At 44.3% G+C, this 20,302-nt stretch overlaps 1 long non-coding RNA gene across 1 annotated transcript in view; it reads right to left on the reverse strand.

Annotated features, from left to right (window-relative positions):
• Window positions 1-7,396, reverse strand: part of LOC110333608 — a 7,863-nt gene extending 467 nt beyond the window's left edge. The window contains exons 1-4 of the long non-coding RNA XR_002381094.1: window positions 7,331-7,396; window positions 6,776-6,846; window positions 3,834-4,011; window positions 3,478-3,574 (exon numbers count right to left, since the gene is read on the reverse strand). This is a non-coding gene — a long non-coding RNA (uncharacterized LOC110333608). The remainder of the gene's footprint in view (window positions 1-3,477; window positions 3,575-3,833; window positions 4,012-6,775; window positions 6,847-7,330) is intronic.
• Between the last annotated feature and the right edge of the window lie 12,906 nt (window positions 7,397-20,302).

Genomic DNA, 20,302 nt, shown 5'->3' on the forward strand with positions numbered 1-20,302 from the left:
GAGAGAGAGAGAGAGAGAGAGAGGAGAGAGAGAAAAGACCAATTACTAAAATACAGGCAGGACCTTACAAGGTATGATACACTTCATTTTAACAACAGCCCGAAGAGAGCAAGAATCAGGTCTTCTCAGTTTTTATTATCAACTTATAGACTTGGGGGCCCTTTTAAACAATACTGTGGGCTCAGTACATCTTTATCTTAGCAAGTCTTTGTTTAGTTGGGGCAGTGGTTCTCAACCTTCTGCTTTGACCCTTTAATATAATTCCTCATGCTGTAGTGACCCCAACCATAAAATTATTGTCCTTGCTACTTCATAACTTTAATTTTGCTATTGCTATGAATCATAATGTAAATATCTTATATGCTACCCTCATGAAAGGGTCATTTGTCCCTGAAAGGAGTAATGATCCACAGATTAAGAACCACAGAGTTAGGGTCTCACATAAACCACACTGGTCTCCAACTCCATATGTCCCCAAGACTGGCCTTGAACACCTGACCTTCTGGAGTCCACCTGGAGGAGATTAGAGGCATGGACGCCTTACTTTGTATTTTTTAGATTTCTTCAGAAAAGTCACTGGTTTTATTTACCTAATAAACTAAGAAGTCATTACCTACTTCATGGGGTTATTATGAACATTAAATGAGATACTAAATTAAAGTGCTTAATCTAGAAGCTGCCTATGATAACAGCAACGTTCAACTTCAAATGCTTCATCGTTGCTGACCAACTTCCCTGCGGTCAGAGCCACAGCTAAACAGCCTTGCCTATTATAGAATTGTTCTCATTTTCTCAATTCCCAATGGTTGTCTTATTGCAGAAATATTTTTAAAATATTTGGAGGGGGGATTCAAGGCAGGGTTTCTACAAAGCTCTGGCTATCATAGAACTTACCCTGGACACCAAGCTAGCCTTAGAAATGCCTCTGCTTCCAGAGGTGTGGCAAAGGTGTGAGCAACAAATACCTGGCTTAAAATTTTATATAAAATTTTATATGTATGTATATATTATGTAAATATATATATATTTTTTTAAATTAAACAACCTATCTTTTCCCTTCCCCAAATGATTTCTGAAAACTCAAAGTCCTCTTTTGTTTCAAAGACCTACAGATTGCTAGCTTCCATCTACCTCTGTGCGGTTCCTGTCTCTGTTATAATTATTTCCTTAGTCTAGGGCAAAAGGCAAGCTCATAGCATGAGGCCCTATCTTTCCTCTCCATCTTCCTTCCCCATCTGTTCTGAAGGCCTGTGCTCACAGACCATGCTCAGCTGGTGGTAGCCATGCCTTATCAGGCAGACCTGCTATTCTACCAGAAGATAATTATCTCACCTCTCTCTCTCTCCCTCTCTCTCTCTCTCTCTCTCTCTCATTCCTACTCACGCCCAGGTCCTCCTAAAGCAGCTGTTCTCAACCTGTAGGTATGACCCGTATTTGGGAGTCCCACATTAGATATCTTGCATATCAGGTACTGACATTACGACAGTGCCAAACAGACAGATATGAAGAGGCATTGAAAACAATTTCATGGCTGGGGGGGTCACCACAATGCGGTTGCAACATTAGGAAAGGTGAGAACCACAGACCTAAAGCCACCATTGTAGGAAGACTTGGAGAATAAAAGGAAATGCTTTACTCCCCACTGGGTCTCTTCCTTACCACCCCAGATCAAATCTCAATCTTTTCTGAAAGTAGAGGATTTAAAAATAAGAACAAAATACCAATTTCTGTTATTTCTATATAGCTTCTGTATTTTTACCCCTATATTAAAATTAAGTATTAGTCCTCCGGAGCTTTTTGTTGTTGTTATAAATTCTTTGGAACTTTAGGTATATAAGGTCGGAACATCTGAGAAGAAACAACTCTGTCTGTTCCTCCCAACTTCAAAGCTTCGCCTGTTTACTTATTCACAGCCCCCCTGGCTGAGACATCCTACGCAGTGTTCAGTGGAAGTGCTGACACTGGACGCTGGTGTCTTGTTCTGTATCTTAGAAGAAAGGTGGGTAGATACTGGCTCCAAGCTTGTCATACATGACCCTTAAATGAATATTTCTACTACACGTTATTCTCAGAGGAATTTTATCATGAAAGGGGGTCCAGGAGTCTCTCTAGAAACCACAAGAGCACCACTCTCAGTCACGCAGGAATGGTTTATTGAACTCACACCCCAAGTCTGATCAACCAGGGCAACAGCTCGGGTGCAAGAGCTCCACGCTATGAGTTGGACATTTCTCAGGACGAGCTCATAAAAGTGAAACCCACAATGAGCTCATACACAGGTGCTGTAAGTATTACCTGGTGGTCGGGCCCTGGCTCAAGCCATTTTAGACATAACAGTTCATACTGGCTTTTAATTTGATGGGTCCTCCATGGAACTTATAGTTGTGGAATACAGAACATAACAGGGTATGTGGTCAGCATGACCCTGCTATGAGTCAAGTCAGTGACTGGCAGGCAGATTACAGCAACAATACGAAATGTCTGGTGGGCAGAACAAAATGGCTACAGCTGTGCTAGCGGGGGGGGGGGGATGGGGGTGTCTCAACAGAGAGGATCCTGAATATTATGAGATATTGTCTTTCTGGAAAAAAAAAATAATAAAATCTTGTGAATCTGGGCCTGGTGGCTCGCTGCTGTGGCTCACTCTTAGCCCTCCGGAGGCTGAAGCAGGAGCATTGTCACTGTGGGTTTGAGGAGACCAGCCTGGACCATAGAGTAAGACTGTCTTAGCCAGGGTTTCTATTCCTGGACAAAACGTCATGACCAAGAAGCAGGTTGGGGAAGAAAGGGTTTATTCAGTTTACACTTCCATACTGCTGTTTATCACCGCGGAAGTCAGGACTGGAACTCAAGCAGGTCAGGAAGCAGGAGCTGATGCAGAGGCCATGGAAGGATGTCCTTTACTGGCTTGCTTCCCCTGGCTTGCTCAGCTTGCTCTCTTATAGAACCCAAGAATACCAACCCAGGGATGGTCCCACCCACAAGGGGACCTCACCCCTTGATCACTAATTGAGAAAATGCCTTACAGCTGGATTTCGTGGAGGCATTTCCCCAACTGAAGCTCCTTTCTCTGTGATAACTCCAGCCTGTGTGAAGTTGACACAAAACTAGCCAGTACAAAGACTGTATCTCAAAAGATAAAAAACAAACAAACAAAAAAACACTAAAACAAAACAAAACAAAAAACAAACAAACAAAAATCCGGGGGAGGGTTAAATGCTCCTCTGCTCTTGCAGTGGACCCAGGTGCACACTCAGCACTGACCTCAGGCGGCTCACAAACATCCTTAGTGCATTTCCAGGGCATCTGATGCCCTCTTTGCTCACACAGTGCACATAAACTCACACAGACTCATACTTATGGATGAAAATGGCAAACGGGCCTAGAACATTTTTAGAAGAGATTATTCTCTTGTGGCTCCAGAACCCTGACTCTGTCCCCGCCCTACCCCCTACACCCGAGGTCAAGTTCCTCCACCTTTCCAATCTTCTGCTGTGATTTATAATGAGCTGTACTGTATGGTAGGATTGCCAGCAGTAATGTCATCAAGATGGAAAGTGCTTAGCATGTCGGCCTGACAAGAAATAAAAACAGCTGATGGCTACTGACTGTCAGTTATTTCCAGCAGATGTGAAAACGGTTAGAGTAAGCAAAATAGGACATAGTAAGGTCTTAAAGAATGAAATTAAAGAAAGGATCATTCTTACAGATCATGGGAGTAGAAGACAAACATTATCCAAACTTGTTAAAGGAGCTGGACACAGCTCAGTGGTAAAATAGTCTGTGAGACACTGAGCAAGGAGTGTAGTACGATTGGTAGAGTACTTGCCTACCTGTGTTGAAAGCCCTTGGTTCAGTCTCCAGCATCCTATAAACTAGGTGTGCTGTCACACATCTGTCATCCCAGCACTTGGAAGGTAGAAGCAGGAAGATCGGCAGTTTACGGTCATCACTGTCTACATAGGTCTAGATTGAAAGGTACCAAGAACTCTCATAAGATCAAAAGAGCCTCTGTAAAAATAATAATAATAATAATAATAATAATAATAATAATAATAACATCAGAAACTAGGCTCTCAGTTAGTAGTAGTACATTCCTTCTATTAAAACGCAAGCAACCATGAACAATTCAAAAGAAAAAGGACTCAATGCAGTAGTTCATCCAGGCCACTGTGGAGGGCTGGGAGCTGTCTGTTTTATGTGCATCTTTTCCATCTTATGAACAACTGCATAAGCCCTAGGAGAGAACCAAATCCTGAAAGTTGTCCCCTGACCTCCATGTTTATGGCCTCACCAACACACACCAAACATACAAGAAAGCTCTAGCAATTGTTAGACTGTACTAAAATATTAACAGGAGAATCATTCTATGTATGTTCAGGGCATAATAAATCTTAGGGCATAACTTTAATATTTTAAACCATATTTCTTCTTCTTCTTCTTCTTCTTCTTCTTCTTCTTCTTCTTCTTCTTCTTCTTCTTCTTCTTTTTCTTTTTCCAAGACAGGGTTTCTCTGTGTGGCCCTGGCTGTCCTGGAACTCACTCTGTAGAGCCTAGGCTAGCCTCGAACTCAGAAATCTGCCTGCCTCTGCCTCCCGAGTGCTGGGATTAAAGGTGTGCGGCACCACACCTGGTTTAAACTGTATTTTTAATGATGGTTCTTAAACACTTTAACCTCTCTTATAGCCCACCACCTATTAGAGGTAATAGAAAAATAATTTAAAAAACTACAGGGAGAGTGGAGCTATTTAGGAAGGCTCTTCAGAACAACTCTCGTCTGTGTTATCTAGAAATCAACCGTTTAGTTCATAGGTTAACAGCAACAGCTCCATCCACTCACAGACACTTCACAGATAACACCATCAGTCCAGTTGGGTAGAGATGGGTTAACAAACACAAATCAGATGTGGTGACAGGACCTAACAGAGACAGCCAGGCCTCAGCCTCGGCTTGAGTCAGCAGGAGCGACCAAGAGGAGCACCAAGAAAAGTTCTTGACTGTGCCTCTCTCAGGGAAGCAAAGATCAACAGTGGTGGCGCACTGTTGGTTGAGTCCTATTTATACTCTCTCCAAACATCACTTGTCCTCCATGGGTCTTGCCTCAGTAAGTCTCTTACCTCAGCATGTGTGTCTGTCTCCGTTGACATCACTCTGCCAATCAGCCCAAGTCTGAAAAAGCGGCAGCACACCACTGAAATTTTTAGTTGTCGCTCTCTATGGAGTCCCAGCAAATACAGCCCAACTATGCAGTGTAAGGTGGGCCAATACACTCCTGTTGTTAGCAAAGAATCCTTCATCATGTGTCCTTTCACATGCTTGCTTTAGCAAAACATTCTCTCTCCTATGTCTGCTTCAGCTAAATGTTCCTTCACGAGTCTGCTTTAGTCTTTCACCTGAGTCCACTTCAGGAAAACACTCCTCCACATATCTGCTCCAGCAACAGACCATGCAACACAACTGACTTTCCAAAGAATCCTTAAAGTTTCCACTTTACACTGGGCAGTGGTGCCTTTAATGCCAGCACTTGAGAGGCAGAGGCAGACAGATCTCTGAGTTCGAGGCCAGCCTGGTCTACAGAGTTAGTTCCAGGATAGCCAGGGCTACATAGAGAAACCTTGTCTCAGAAAGAAAAAAAAGTTTCCACTTTATTGGGGTGTTTTGTCTCCTTGGTTTTGTTTGTTTGTTAAGTTTTGTTTGTTTATTTGTTTTGTTTTTCAAGACAGGTTTTCTCTGTGTAGCCCTGGTTATCCTGAAACTTGCTTTGTAGACAAGGCTGGCCTCAAACTCACAATAATCCACCTGCCTCCACCTGCCAAGTGTTAGAATTAAAGGTATGTGCCACCTCTGCCCAGCTGTTTATGTTTTTATAAGCAGGGTCTTTCATTCTGCAGCTGACGCTGTCAGGGAACTCACAATGTAGCCCAGGCTGGCCTGAAAATCACAACGGTCCATCTCGATTCAGCATCTGAATGCTGGATGATTGGCATGGGCCACCACAGTCAGACTCATCAAGTTTTTATCATTGATGTCTCACATAGCTTAGTGTGTAAGCTGGAGTTTTACTGTTCTGAACAGACACTATAAGGACACATTTAATTGGGGCTGGCTTACAGGTTCAGAGGTTCAATCCCTTATCATGGTGGGGTGGGGGTCATGACAGCATCCAGGCAGGCATGGTGTTGCGGGAGCTGAGAGTTCTACATCTTGTTCTAAAGGCAAAGAGAAGACTGACTTCCAGGAAGCTAGGATGAGGGTCTTAAAGCCCAAGCCCACAGTGGCACACCTACTCCAACATGGCCACACCCCCTAATAGTGACACTCCCTGGGCTAAGCATATACAAACCATCACATTGAGGTTACCCTTGATTCAATAAGGGGCCGGGATCCTCATGGCTCCACTTCTCAGTGCAGTTCTAGTTTCTGTTTTGTTTTGTTACTTTTCATTGTTACACAGAGCATACCTTAAACTTACAGAGGCCAATGATGCTAGGTCTTGCTAGTCTCCTTGATTACTTATCCAACTAGGTGACGCATATACATAGCCCCAAACTGATTGGCTCACCCTGTATGTATATTGTTATTTCGAGTAAGTACATTGTGAGATTATATCATAAGGATTTTTGTGTAAGGCAGACTCCTCTTCCGTATAAGTTTATATTTTGATTTACTTGCCATGATCCTAAAATATACTACTAACTTGGGCAATAATTTAGAAAGCGACGTAAGTAGTCCAAAGCCATTTTCTGAAGATACCCAGATGGAGGATGTGTCTTACCTTACAGTTAAGGACAGATTGGTGTAACTACTTTGTCATCAGATTCTCTTTTGAGTGACAGCAACACATTTCTATATGAAGGACAAAGAGATTCAGCAAACTTCACCTATCTAAGATAACCTCTCCCAGTCCCCCTGAGCCTTGGGTAACCACTACTGATGCCTTAAGACTCTTAGCTTACATAGCATTTGAACCAAGAGTTATTGCCATTCCATTAGAAAGTCCCAGAGCAGCCCCATCTCTTTAAACACAGAGTGAAGTGTTTCCTTCCTTGACCATGTTTACCAGCACCACCAGCGCCCCCCCCCGCCCCGCCCCGACACACACACACACACACACACACACACACACACACACACATACACAGCATCTCCACACACCCTGGTTTCACCTACTGCTTCTCACCATCTCACAATTCCTAGGTCTGTGCTGCTGGAACCCACACTTCATAGAGAATCAGGCTTCCCTCTGGTCCGTGGCTTCCAGTAGAGCCTCTGAATTCACTGGATGGTCTATTACACTTTTGATGATAAACCCCCGCTCTCGGGTACTCACCTGGTCATGCATTGCTGGAGAAGAGAAAGAACCCAGATCCTGGTCTGTGTCAGATGGTGTAAGCATGGAAGCTCTTCATTCCAGGTTTGCCGTTTCATAATATTTGTCCCTCCTATCTACCAGATACAATCTTTAGCCTGAAGTCAACTCTGGAGGAGGAAATGTCTTCACCTGTTTGCTTTCCGTTTTGCAATATCTGTGTTTTCCAGTTTTCCCCCATGCCTTTGTCGTTTCTATGAAAATACTTAAGATGATCCAGCTTAAACAAGGCTAGAACTGATGGATATGTTAATTTATAGAGAGGGCTATTGGTGGATATTTTCTTCCAGGCTAAACAAACAAACAAACAAACCCCAGGAAAACCTTAGTGGTCATCTCTGTCAAAGAAGTTTCTCAGGGAGGTAGTTTTACTGTAGCTTTGACTTTGTCAAGTAGACATAATGAAAAAGCATGAGAAGAGCCAAGGGGTGGTCTACGCCTTTAACCAGACCTTAGTAGGCAAAGGTAAGAGGATCTCTGGGAGTTGGAGGCTAGCCTGATCCAAATAAGGAGCAAGTTCTAGGTAGACAAGGTTAAATACCTACCCTGGGGGAGGAGGGCAAGTTGGAGAATTAAGCTGGAGGGTAGAGACCTTGTGTAGCATGCATGAGACTCCAGTATTGCTAAATAAATACAACAGAAGTAATACACCCGAAAATTGTCATCACTCAGAAGACAGAGGAGGAAGGCAAGGATTTCAGGGTTAGCTTTGGCTATTCAACAAGTCACAGGCCAGCCTGGGCTATGTGAGACCCTATATCAAAAAAACAGAACAGAAAAAAACAAAACAAAACAAAACAAAAAAAACCCACAAGAGACAAATAAGGTAGCCTTTACCCCACCTCCACCTGTTTTCTTAATTTATTTTATTTTATTTTTAATTTTCTAAACACCCAGTCTTCAGGGGGTCATGGTATATACCTTTGATCTCAGCACTCTGGAGGCAGAGGCAGGCTGATTTCTCTGAATTGAAGGACAGTCTGCTGTACAGAGCAAGTTCCAGGACACCCAAGGCGACTCAGAGAACCCTTGTCTCAAAATTAATTAATTAATTAACTAAATACTAAAAAAATAAAAAATAAAGACCCAATCTTGTGTTGCTCAGGCCACTGATAAGGCTCCGGCCTCTGCCCAAGGGGTAGTTGGGCACACAAGCCTGTGTCACCAAACCTGTCTCCTGCCACCTGCTCACTCCTGGTGAATTTGGAAGAGACAAACTTAGCCTCTGTCAGGGTTCCCAGCTGCTCAGCGGCCTGCTTGGTCTTGGTCTCGGCGCTCACTTTTCCTCTCATTAGGGATTTCTCTCTTCCACCCCTCCCCACTCTGTCTCTCTCATTACTTATTTAGTTTGCTTTTATTTACTGGCAGTCTTGGCTGTCATAAAATGGAGCTGGAGATGAGTCTCTTTGTCCACAGCCGACAGGAACTCCATCGCAGCCCTTCCTGACTTGGATCATAGAGAGCCCATAAAAAGCCACCAGGATCCTTCTCGGGATGGACCCACCTCCACGGGGACCCACAGGAGAGCTATCATCCTACTTATAGTCGGCCAAAGAAGCACCTACCTCTCGTCTCCTTCCCTAGACAGCACTCTTCCCCGGTTATAAACCACTGCATTCTGCAGCTGGAGTTACAGAGGTTAAATCCACCGCCGAACAAAGACTTCAGCTCCTTCCGGCACCTTCCGGAGGGTTCTTTCATTTATCAGCCAAAATATCACTTTGAACTGCAATAAAAGTGGGGATGTGTTCAGACAAAACTGTTAAGATTGAGGATGTGAGCCTTGGAAAAATACAAATGACTAAACCAAACGTTTTCTTGGATTTTACCCCTAGGGTTCGAACGAGGCAGTACGACCTTTATTTAACAAGAGCTAGAGAGGTGTTTTTGTTTGCTTAGTTTTTTTTATTTATCTATTTATCTGTTGTTTTAGTTTCCCTTTTTGAGACAGGGCATCATGTATCCCAGGCTGGTCCATTTGCTCAGTGGGGAATGACCTTGAACTCCTCATCGCCAGTGCTAGGATTAGAGACCTGTCCGTAACCCCGTAACAGGGGAGTTTGTGTTCATAGCTTCAGGTCTGCTTTCACCCCTTGCCATTCCTTGGTCCTGTTCCCTTGTTATTCCACCTCTGCCTGTTTACCCTGCTCAGTACCCTGGTTTCCCTTCCTGCTTCTCTAGCCCAGGTCAACCCCCTTGAAGAGCATCTTGCCCTTGGTAATTTCCATGATGCCTCCTGACTACATCTCACTTTAGCACATCTTAAACTAATTTTATCAGCTTCTCCTCATAATCAACCAGTCAACAGTCAATCAACAGTCAGTCAATCAATCATTCTTTTTCTCAGACAAACTGTCTGTCTCAGAAATGAAACAATAGTACCACCTGAGGTGGGGGTGGGGCACACCATGTGCTTAAATCTTCTAGGCTTAAACAATATAAAAATCAGACATCCTTAACACCTGCAGTGGGCTCTGTGGTAGAAAGTGTTTGCCACACCCTCCAACTCAGATGCTGAAGTCCTAACTTCCTGTTCTAATTAGGCTCTATATGGAGTTTAGGGCCTCCAAGGAAGTGATCGAGGTGTCAGATGTAATAAGGGGTGGGGCTTTGATTCTTAGGATTAGGGTCCTTTAAGAACTGATGCAGAAGCTCAGCTGGAGAGGTTGACCAGTGGTTAGAGCATCTGCTGTCCTCCCAGAGGACCTGGGTTCTATTCTTAGAGCCCACATGGTGGCTCACAACCATCTCTAAATCCAGTTCTAGCTGGTCCAGTGCCCTCTTCTGGGCTCTGCAGGCACCAAGCACACAAGTGGCACACAAAGATGCAGTCAGGCAAAACACACATAAAATAAAATAACTTTAAAATTTTCAAAAGAATGGATGGGGGAGAGGAACAGGGAGAAAAACATCTTCAAAAAAGATAAGGAGGCAGGGCACGGCGTGGTGGTGCACACCTTTAGGTCTAGAAGACAGAGGCTGATGCATCTCTGTGGCTTCAAATGACTTCAAAAGGCCAGCCTGGTCTACATAGTGAGGGACAGGATGGCTAAGCTATGTAGAAAGTGAATGCCTCAAAAAGAAAAGGGAAAGAACTGGCTCCTGTCTCTCTCTCTCTCTCTCTCTCTCTCTCTCTCTCTCTCTCTGTCTGTCTCTCGTTATACCTTCCTCTTTTTCCCTCTCTCTCCCCAACCTTCTTTACTCTTCTCAGAAAAAGCCATGGACACACCAGGAAGTCAAATGAAAGACTGACCACCTCACACCTTGACTGGAGACTTCCCACATCTGTGCTTGAAGCTACTCCATGTTTGAAAGTGAACTGACCACTTCCGAACAGCCTCCTCTTCCACCCTCACTGTACCAAGCCCAAGCGTTGGAAGCACCATCTCGGGAGCGATCATTATCAAAGTGTGTAGGCTGCTGAGATGGCTAGGGGGTAAAGGCACCTAGGAACTGAGTCTGATCTCTGGGACTCACATGGTTGAAGGAGAGGACTCCTGTACATTGACTTCGGACCTCAGCAAACACAAAATAGTAAATGGAAGAACCTTTGAATCGCCTTCTTGCTTATGCTTATTAATAAGGGAAAAGTCCCTGCATTCTTCCATCCAGTGCCAGAATCCAGACAGCTTCCTCTCTATGAGCTAGCCTTGGCTACGTCCCCACATCATTTCCTGTATCTCTCCTCTCTCTATTCATGCTAAGCCTCCAGAGCTTAATTATGTTCCTCCCCCTCTGCTGTTTGTCCTCTCCATCTCCTTTGCTCCCATTCCTGCAGTGACCAGGTGAGGGGTAATTAGCGTCCTACTTCCTGGTCCTCACCTGCTCTGTTTCTTCACAGAGTCACAGCTGCCCACACACCTCGCATCTAACTCCCCTGCACACTGGCGAATCCTCTCCGTGTCTTTGACACTAGGTTGCAGCTCTAGTACTGAAGCCAGTGTCCGGCCTTCAGGAGGCACCCAACATTTGTTTATTTGAGAAAAGGAACATCAAACGGCCAGGGAAGCAGCAAACAGGGCCTCCTCCTCCACTGTCTCAAAACGTATGAGCTAAATGTGGTGTGATGGTACACACCGGCAATCCAGCACTGGGGAGACAGAGGCAGGAAGAGCCTGGGCTCAAAGTCAGTCTACGTTGCAAAGTGAGATTCTGCTCCTCCCTCAAAAAAAAAAAAAAAAATAAATGAATAGCCGGGCGTGGTGGTGCACGCCTTTAATCCCAGCACTCGGGAGGCAGAGGCAGGCAGATTTCTAAGTTCGAGGCCAGCCTGGTCTACAAAGTGAGTTCCAGGACAGCCAGGGCTATACAGAGAAACCCTGTCTCGAAAAACCAAAATATATATATATATATATATATATATATATATATATATGTTTATTCTCCTTTGGTCTCTATGAATTTTTGATCTTTTTAAAATGTATGATGTGTGTGTGTGTGTGTGTGTGTGTGTCAATATACATGAAAGCATGTGCCACTGTGTGAATTCATCATGGACTATGTGTAAGGGACACACATACACACACAGAGAGAGACACACATACACAAATAATTGAAAATAAATGAAATTTCTAAAACAATTTTGGGGTGTGATTATTTTACAGTTTTTGGGAGAGCATACTCTCTCTGTTTGCCTTGGGCTATGGAATTGAAAGCTGGCCATAAGCCTTGGCTTTACCTGAACCATCTCACCAGTTCCCATTGATATTTTGTTTGTTTGTTTGTTTTTTCGAGACAGGGTTTCTCTGTATAGCCCTGGCTGACCTGGAGTTCACTTTGTAGACCAGGCTGGCCTCGAACTCGGAAATCCGCCTGCCTCTGCCTCCAGAGTGCTGGGATTAAAGGCGTGCCCCACCACGCCCTGCTCCCATTGATATTTTTATTTTATTTTATTAAACGTTACCTCTTTCATTCCAGGCTGTGGAGATTTTTCTTTAAAACTCACTTAGAGTTAATGAAAAGGTCCACCTTCAACCAACTTCTTACTTTCATAAAGACCAGAGCGAGACAGGACCATGAAAGACCCCTTTGCTTGGTGTCTGTTCATTCTGCAACTACATTCCCTTCCCCCATTTACTTACCCCTGAGCTCTATTGCCACTCAACTCATTATAACCGTTTCCTCTAAACTGGGTCCACTTAGGACGACCCTGGACATGAGAACATCCCCCATCATTCCGTGCTTTAGAGGTAACTGCCCATCTGCTGTTTTCACCGGGGCTTTTTGAACTTTCTATCCATGACTCTTTTTCACCCGATAAGTTTCCACAGCACCCCAGGTATATGTTAAATGGACATACATAACTGATCATTTGCTGATAATAAACTATGAAGAAACTACTGAACTTTAGGGACAGGAGGTGGTGTCTCTGTTTTGTTCCCAGCACTCACATCAGGAGGCTCACACATACCTGCAACTTCAGCTCCCCAGAGACATCTGTTACTTCCTGCCTTATGAACCCATGTGGGTTTTTGTAATTGAATGCAGGAATCTCAAAATAATTGTCAACGATAAAAAGGTTCTGAATACGCAATGACCAAAAATTAATTCCAAATCAAATGCTTGATGAATCTGAAGTGTATCTAGCTGGCAGCCACTCGAGCCACACTGAGAGAATGTGCTGTGAAAAGACAACGCTCACACACACTTCTCACTGTGTAGACAGCCACACTAAACAACACCAAAGAATGCTTCCTGGAACACCTCTACCTGGACTCGAGACCACTGTAGATTGTGGATTGTTGTGGTTTTGTTTTTGTTTTTGTTTTTGTTTTTTTGTCTCCTGTATCCTAAGCTGGCTTCAAACTTACGGTGTAGCTGAGAAAGGCCTTGAACTTGTGATCCTTCTTCCCTCCACCTCCAAGGTCTTCCTGGGATTCCAAATGTGTGCTGCCACATTTGCCCTCAGTGGTGTGAAGCATCAGACCCAGGGCTTTGCTCACGCTAGGCAGGCACGCTGCCAACCGAGCTGCGTCCCCAGACTAGGAAATAGAAGACTTTTACTATTTTCTTGACATCATTTTCCAGTGTGTAACAACTTAGTGTATCTTTGTACTGTATTTCATTAAGTGAATAAGCCCTTCCGTCTTTCTTGAATGTATGTGTGCTTTCAACTTTAATGCACAAGAATTGATTTATTTTCTTTTTACAGATTTCATTTATTTTTAATTGTGTGTGTGTGTGTGTGTGTGTGTGTTTTAGGGAGATAGTTCAGTCAGTAAAAGTATTCCTCCACTCTTCAAACCTGACAAGCAGAATTAACCTCTAAAGTCTACATTCAAATCCAGAAGTAGCTGGCATGGTGGCAAACGACTTTAGTCCCAGCACTCTAGAAGCAGAGGCAAGTAGACGGCTATGGGTTTGATATCTGTTAGGTTTTACATAGCAAGTTCCAGGACAGCCAGGACTATATGAGACCCTGGTTTGTTTTGTTTTGTTTTGTTTTGTTTTAAAAGGTCAGAAGTAGTGGCCTGAATTTGTAATCTCAGCCCTCATGTGGTGTGATGAGCCAAAGAAGCAGAAGAATTGCCCCTGAGCTCTTGGGCCCGATAGCTTGGAGTGCATACCTTAGAATAGACAACAAGAGAGACTTTATCTCAACAGTGTAGAAAGTCAGAACTGACTCCCCAATGTTGTCCTTCCAGTGCCCTCCACATGCGTGCCCTGGAACGTCCACGTTCCGCACGCACTTATGCACACAAAATAAATATTCATTTTTTATTTTATTATTTTAGCTGTGTAAGTGTTTTGTCTGCATTCATGTCTGTAGACCACATGTGTCGTATCCTTGGAAGCCAGAGTTGGATCCCATAGAATTGGAGTTACACATGGCTTTGGAAAGCTTCGTGGGTGCTGGAGACAAGACGTGAGGGCTCTCAAAAAGCAGTCAGTGCTCTTACCTGCTGACCCAGGTCACCTGGCCCCTATTTTTTTTTTTTAAATGGAGTCTCACTGTGCCCATCAGCTGGCATGGAACTCACTGGGTAGACCAGGCTGGCCTTGAGCTCCCAGAGGTTCACCTGCCTCTGTCTCCCAAGTGCTGGGATTAGAAGTGTGTGCCACCATTCCAAGCCTTTAAATTTTTTTTAAAAGCAGCTTTGCACTATCTCAGGATTTAGTCTTTTATCTGCCTGAAGTTTGACAAGGTTTCTATGAAAAGTTCTAAGCAGTATAGAGATATTTGAATTATGTGTTAGCTCAACTGGCTCTATAGTGCCATTGTATTTCCTGACATGGACTTAGGGACCTGTGAGCACAGGTTCTTTGGCCCCTTGTAGAGCATGCCTTAGTCTTTTGCCCTTGGCCTTGACTCAAAGATATCAAAGAGCCAGAGACTTGAAAGCTGTTTTTGTGTCTATTAGTGTGATGTGGCCAAGGGCTGTTTTTACAATATCAAGCCATGTCCTCTTTATAAGTCGCTACAGGAGAACAATTTCACAGGTTTTTGGATCAAAAAAAAGTGTTTCATTTATAGCTTGGCTTTAATCTTATGGATAAACGTAGTAATTGAGCAGGTTCCCGCTTCGCTTTGTTCTCTGAAACATGAAGCGGAATCTGTTGCTCTGCACGTACACCTCTGCATGGAGAGAAGAAGGTAAATAGCCTGTGAGCAGGAGCCTCACCCTTGTGGCTTCTCCACGCTCACTTCCTGTCCGACGGGCGCTTTCAAGAATTGAAAACACGTTGCAGGGGTCAAATGCATAGTTGTTTTCAGGCCCCCTTTTCCAACAAAGGAAAATGAACCGTGATAACGCTCAGGTAAAGATACTGTCTGACAAGTCAACCCAATGAGAGTTGGGGGAATTGTGTCTAGAATGCTATTGCCCTGGGGTTGAACTCAGGACTTCGCGTGTGCTAAGCATATGATTTAACACTTTCAAGTTGTACAAATCTGAACCTAAAAAAACCTAAGTCCGCCCACGTGCTACATAAGTTACTCTACCAAAGAGCTACACTCCCGAATGCAGGATATATTTGACTTCCTAGGATTTTGAGATAGTCTCACTCTGTAACCCAGGCTGGCTTCAAATTCATGATGATTCCCCCCCCCCCGTCCTGGTTTCCCCAGGTGACAGATGTAAGCTGCCACACGTGGCTTCTAGAAATGTTTGAACCTAAGGTTTATTCAGACATAAAGCACTGACACCTTTGGAGAACAGATTAAAAAAAAAAATCTCACTTACTGGAAACGGCTGTCATACCTACCTGTTCACGTCCAGTGAAAGCAAATGTCCACATGAATGACTCTTTTCCACCTTCTCCAGGCTTTGGGTGTCACAGCATCGAAAAAAAAGCAAAATCCAGATCCTAGAATCTAAAGCTTCGAACTCTGACCCGATCCAGAAATCCCAGGTTCCAGCTCTGCCACCCCTGGGATTCAACCTGTAGTCCCTCCAACCTGTGACACTGAGGGAAGATGCCTCCTGGCTTCTGCGGTCAGGAAGACAGAAGAGGAAACACATCTGAGATGTACACACGGCTGGATTGTTGGAAGAAGTACATGGTTATCATCTGTGGGCGTAGTGATTTTTTTTATAGACAAGGTTAATCACGTCTCTCAGTGGGACAGGCCATAGGAAGAATGGCGCACAAGCAGGTTTACAAAAGAGGACAGGAGAAGTGGAAGGGGAAATTAAGGAAGAGGAAGTGGAAATTAAGGGAGAGGAAGGGGAAATTAAGAGAGAGGAAGGGGAAATTAAGGGAAAGGAAGGGGGAAAGGAAGTAGGAAGAGGGGGAGAAGTGGAAAGAGGAGATTGCTCTTTATTTGGTTAATAGTTTATTGTTTTGCTATGCTGTTATATTTTTTAAAAAGAATTCACCTTAGCAAAGAAGTCTGCTCGCTTTGACATTTTGAAGGACACATGACAACGCAGCCTCTGACCTTAAACCCCAGCTGTCAGTAAGCCTGGTCGGGTAGCACCCACGTGTCACACGCTTGACTCCCAGCATCCGGCTAGCCCTGTACCTGCTTGCACCCTAGTAAGTCTCTGCCTTTGACTTCTGTCCTGTCCACTCGGAAAGGCACATGGTCTGGGTCACACAGAGGTCAGAGTGAAACAGTCTAGGTCAATCAATAGAAACGTGCCGGAAACACAAGTTCATTTACGAAGGTTAATACATTAAACGGATATAAATCAATCCAGGAAATGAGTAAGATCTCCCTGAGAACCTGTGGTACCCATTCTTGGGTAGCCTGGCCTGACAGATGCTCCCTAACTATGGAAGCTTTGGTTGGAATAAAGTTAGGGAAACAGCTTTCTTCCATTGGGAGGGCTCACCTAGCGTACAGGAAAGCCTGAGCTGAGTTTGAAGCACCCCATTAAACCTAGTGTGGTGGGGTACACCTGAAATGCCAGGATTTGGGAGGTGAATATGGTAGATCAGGAGTTCGAGATCATCCTTAGCTACCACATACATCCTCAACAAGTTTGAGGCTGGCCCTGGGATTCATGAGACTCTGTAAGGCAGGAGATTTATGAGATCAAGGTCAGTCTGCTCGCTAGCCCGAGCTATATAAGATCCTGTTTTAAAAACAAAACAAATGAAAAAACAAAAACAAGACCTCTAGAATTCAAACCCAAATAAAATAAATTTGGTTGAGCTGCTGTTTTTAATTTTTACACTAAAATCACGGGTTGTAAGTATAAAGCAACAATGTACAATTCGTACCTCCCTTTCCTTGTGAAATGTCTGTCTGAATGCCGAGGTGTATTTTGCTATAGTTAATTATAATTCTGATTATTTAGAAATAAGCTGAAGGGCTCTCCTGGTGATGCTAGTCTGTGTGGTACCCGATCCAAAGGAGGGGTGCGGCTCATTAGCACTTTACACCCTGAGTTGATTCCTTTGCAGACTTACTGCAGAATGGCCAGCATGTGGCTCACAGATTATAGGGTTAAATAATGCTTGTATCTCCAGGGCTCACGACAGAGACAATTTATTATGTTGCTGGGCTGTAATCCTCCTGCCTCATCCTTTAAGTGGTGGGACTATAGACTTGCACCACAATACCAGGCTTTTTTTTTTTTTTTTTTTTTTTTTTTTTTTCGAGACAGGGTTTCACTTCGTAGACCAGGCTGGCCTCGAACTCAGAAATCCACCTGCCTCTGCCTCCCGAGTGCTGGGATTAAAGGCGTGCGCCACCACGCCCGGCTCAATACCAGGCTTATAACAGATGTCCCAGAACCTGACATTTTCTGGATTAACAATACAATCATGATTTATACACGCTGAAAAACATACAATAAAATATATTAATGTACACGTATACTCATATACATACACATCATACACAATATGGAACATAAAATACGTTAACATGGGCTCAAATGGTAAAGATGCCACCTGCCAAGCCAAGCCTGTGGATCTGAGTTCAGTGAGTGGAATCCTTATGTTGGAGTAAGAAAACCAACTTCTGAATGCATGTTGTGGTGTGGATGTACCCCCCCCTCACACACACATATGCCCCACAGAGTAAATATTTAGTAAAGAAACATAATTTTAAAAATGTAAAAATGCTTTCTGATTCTCTGCCCCTTTTCTCCCTCTCCCCATCCAAACATGTTCCTGGCCAGCCTCCTCTCTCTCTCTCTCTCTCTCTCTCTGCCCCCCCCTCTCTCTGTCTCTCTTTCTGTCCTTCTCTGCCTCTCTCTCTGTCCTCCTCTGCCTCTCTCTCTGTCCTTCTCTGTCCCCTCTCTCTCTCTCTCTCTCTCTCTCTCTCTCTCTCTGCCTTTCTCTCTGTCTTTCTCTGTCTCTCTCTGTGTCCTCTCTCTCTCTCTCTGTCTTTCTCTGTCTCTCTCTGTGTCCTCTCTCTCTCTCTCTGTCCTTCTCTGTCTCTCTGTCCTTCTCTGTCCCCTCTCTTTCTTTGCCTCTACTCCCTTCTTAACTCCCCTTCCCATGTCCTCAAATAAACTCTATACTAAAAAAAAATTTAAAAAAAAAAATATGTTAGAAAATATGTGAGTCTTGGTTCTTCTCTCTTGGCCCACTCATTTTCTCTCACATTCTGAGATGGTACTAGTTAGGGTTTCTATTGCTGTGACAAAGCAGCGAAGCACTGTAACTAAAGCAACATGGGGAGGAAAGGGTTTATTTGGCTTACACTTCAGTGTCAATTCTCATGGAAGGAAGTCAAGACAGGAGCTCACACACAGCAGGCACCTGGAGGCAGGACCTGAGGCAGAGGCCATGGGGGAGGGGGGACTGGGAGGGGGGAGGGGGGCTGCTGCTTACAGGCTTGCTCCCTATGGCTTGCTTTCTGATAGAATCCAGGACCACCTGCCCAGGGATAGCACCATCAATCATTAATTTTAAAACTACCTTGCAGCTGGATCTTACAAAGGCATTTTCTCAGTTGAGCTTCTCTTCTTTCTAGCTTGTGTCAAGATGAGGTAAAATTAGCCAAGGCAGTGACTCACATGCCTTAGATTGGTCTTGAACTCAATCTCCAGCCACGGTCTCCAACTCCTGAATCCCCAGCCTCCACTTTACAAGTTCTGGTATTACAGGAATGTACCACCATGCCTAGCTACAGTTTTGGTTTTCACAACACGTGCTGTAGAAGGCCATTTCTTAAAATATACGATATGGATAATACACAATGTAATATATAATGAGAATAAGCTGAAGTGTGCACCAAGTATCACTGTTGTGTTAACTGCGAACATCTTTACTATCTAAAAGAAAGAAACTGTGATACTGAATATAAAACGCTAGAAATTCAGCCCCGAACCTGTGTGAGTCCCTGCGTGCACGCGTGCTTGTGTGCGTGTGTGTGTGTGTGTGTGTGTGTGTGTGTGTATGTGTGTGTGTGTGTGTGTGTGTGTGTGTGTTAAGAGGATGTGTAGCTGGAGGACCCAGCGTTCCATATGGGGCTGGCCACTGTGAAGCATAGTTTTGGAAGGCACAAAATGCGTTTTTTTTAAAAAAAATTCTTCTTTTTCTTTTTTGGGGGGGAGATCGAAAGGGAGGGGAACAGACATAGAAGGAGTGGAAAGTGAGTGTGATGGGGGTGCATGTCGTGAAATTCCCAGGTGATCAATGACAATATCATGTGTGTGTGGGGGGAAACCCTGGAGATGACAGATTCTAATCATTCTAATCGTGGGGATCACGTTTCTCCCCCCTTGTTTCTTCCTCTTCATCCTCTTTGTCCTCTGTTTTCCTTCCTCTTCCTTCCACCTTCTGGTCAGGTCCTAAGGACAAATGGCTAACTATGGTGCCTATTAGCATACCAAAAAGCTTGCTGGCCTCCTAGCTCTCTGAGGGAGGCAGGTACCAGTTAGAGAGTCTTCTTGGCTTCCTGGCTCCTCTTGGCTCTTCTCAGCCTCCCCTACCCTCAGCTTCTCCAGCTCATGGGCTTCCCTGAGTTTCTCAAGGTTCTTATATAACCCTACTGTGTTGGTCATTCAATCTCTTTGTTCTCTTTGCTCTTTTGGTCCTTTTGGCTTTCCCCTCCCCCATAGCTCTCTCTCCTTTCTCTCCTTCTCTCTCCTTTTCTGTCCCCCCTTCCTCTCTCACTCCCATCCCCTCCTCTGTCTCCTCTCCTGGCCATACTCAGGCTACTGCTTTCTCTCCCTGCTCTGAACTTGCTCGGACACCTCTGGCCGTGCTGTGCTGTGCTTCCCCTCATATCTACAATAAAGCTCATCCCCTCAGCCATACCGTGGAGGGGCCATGTCCTCACTTGATCATCTACCTCTCTTCTTTCTCTTCTTCTCTTCTTTTGTGATATTGAGGCTATACCCAAGGTCTAGAATCCCATAAACTCCAGAAGCTGAGGCAGGAGGATTGTAAATTCAAGGTCCTTCCCGACTGAGAACTAGGGCAGCCTGAGACTTCACATCAAAATAAAAAAGTAAAAAGAAGGTCAGGGTTGGGACATAGCTCATTGGCAGAGTGCTTGTTTAAGGGAAGCTCTGGGTTCAGTCCTCA

The sequence above is a fragment of the Mus pahari genome, chromosome 16, assembly GCF_900095145.1.
Source record: "Mus pahari chromosome 16, PAHARI_EIJ_v1.1, whole genome shotgun sequence".
NCBI lineage: Eukaryota > Metazoa > Chordata > Mammalia > Rodentia > Muridae > Mus > Mus pahari.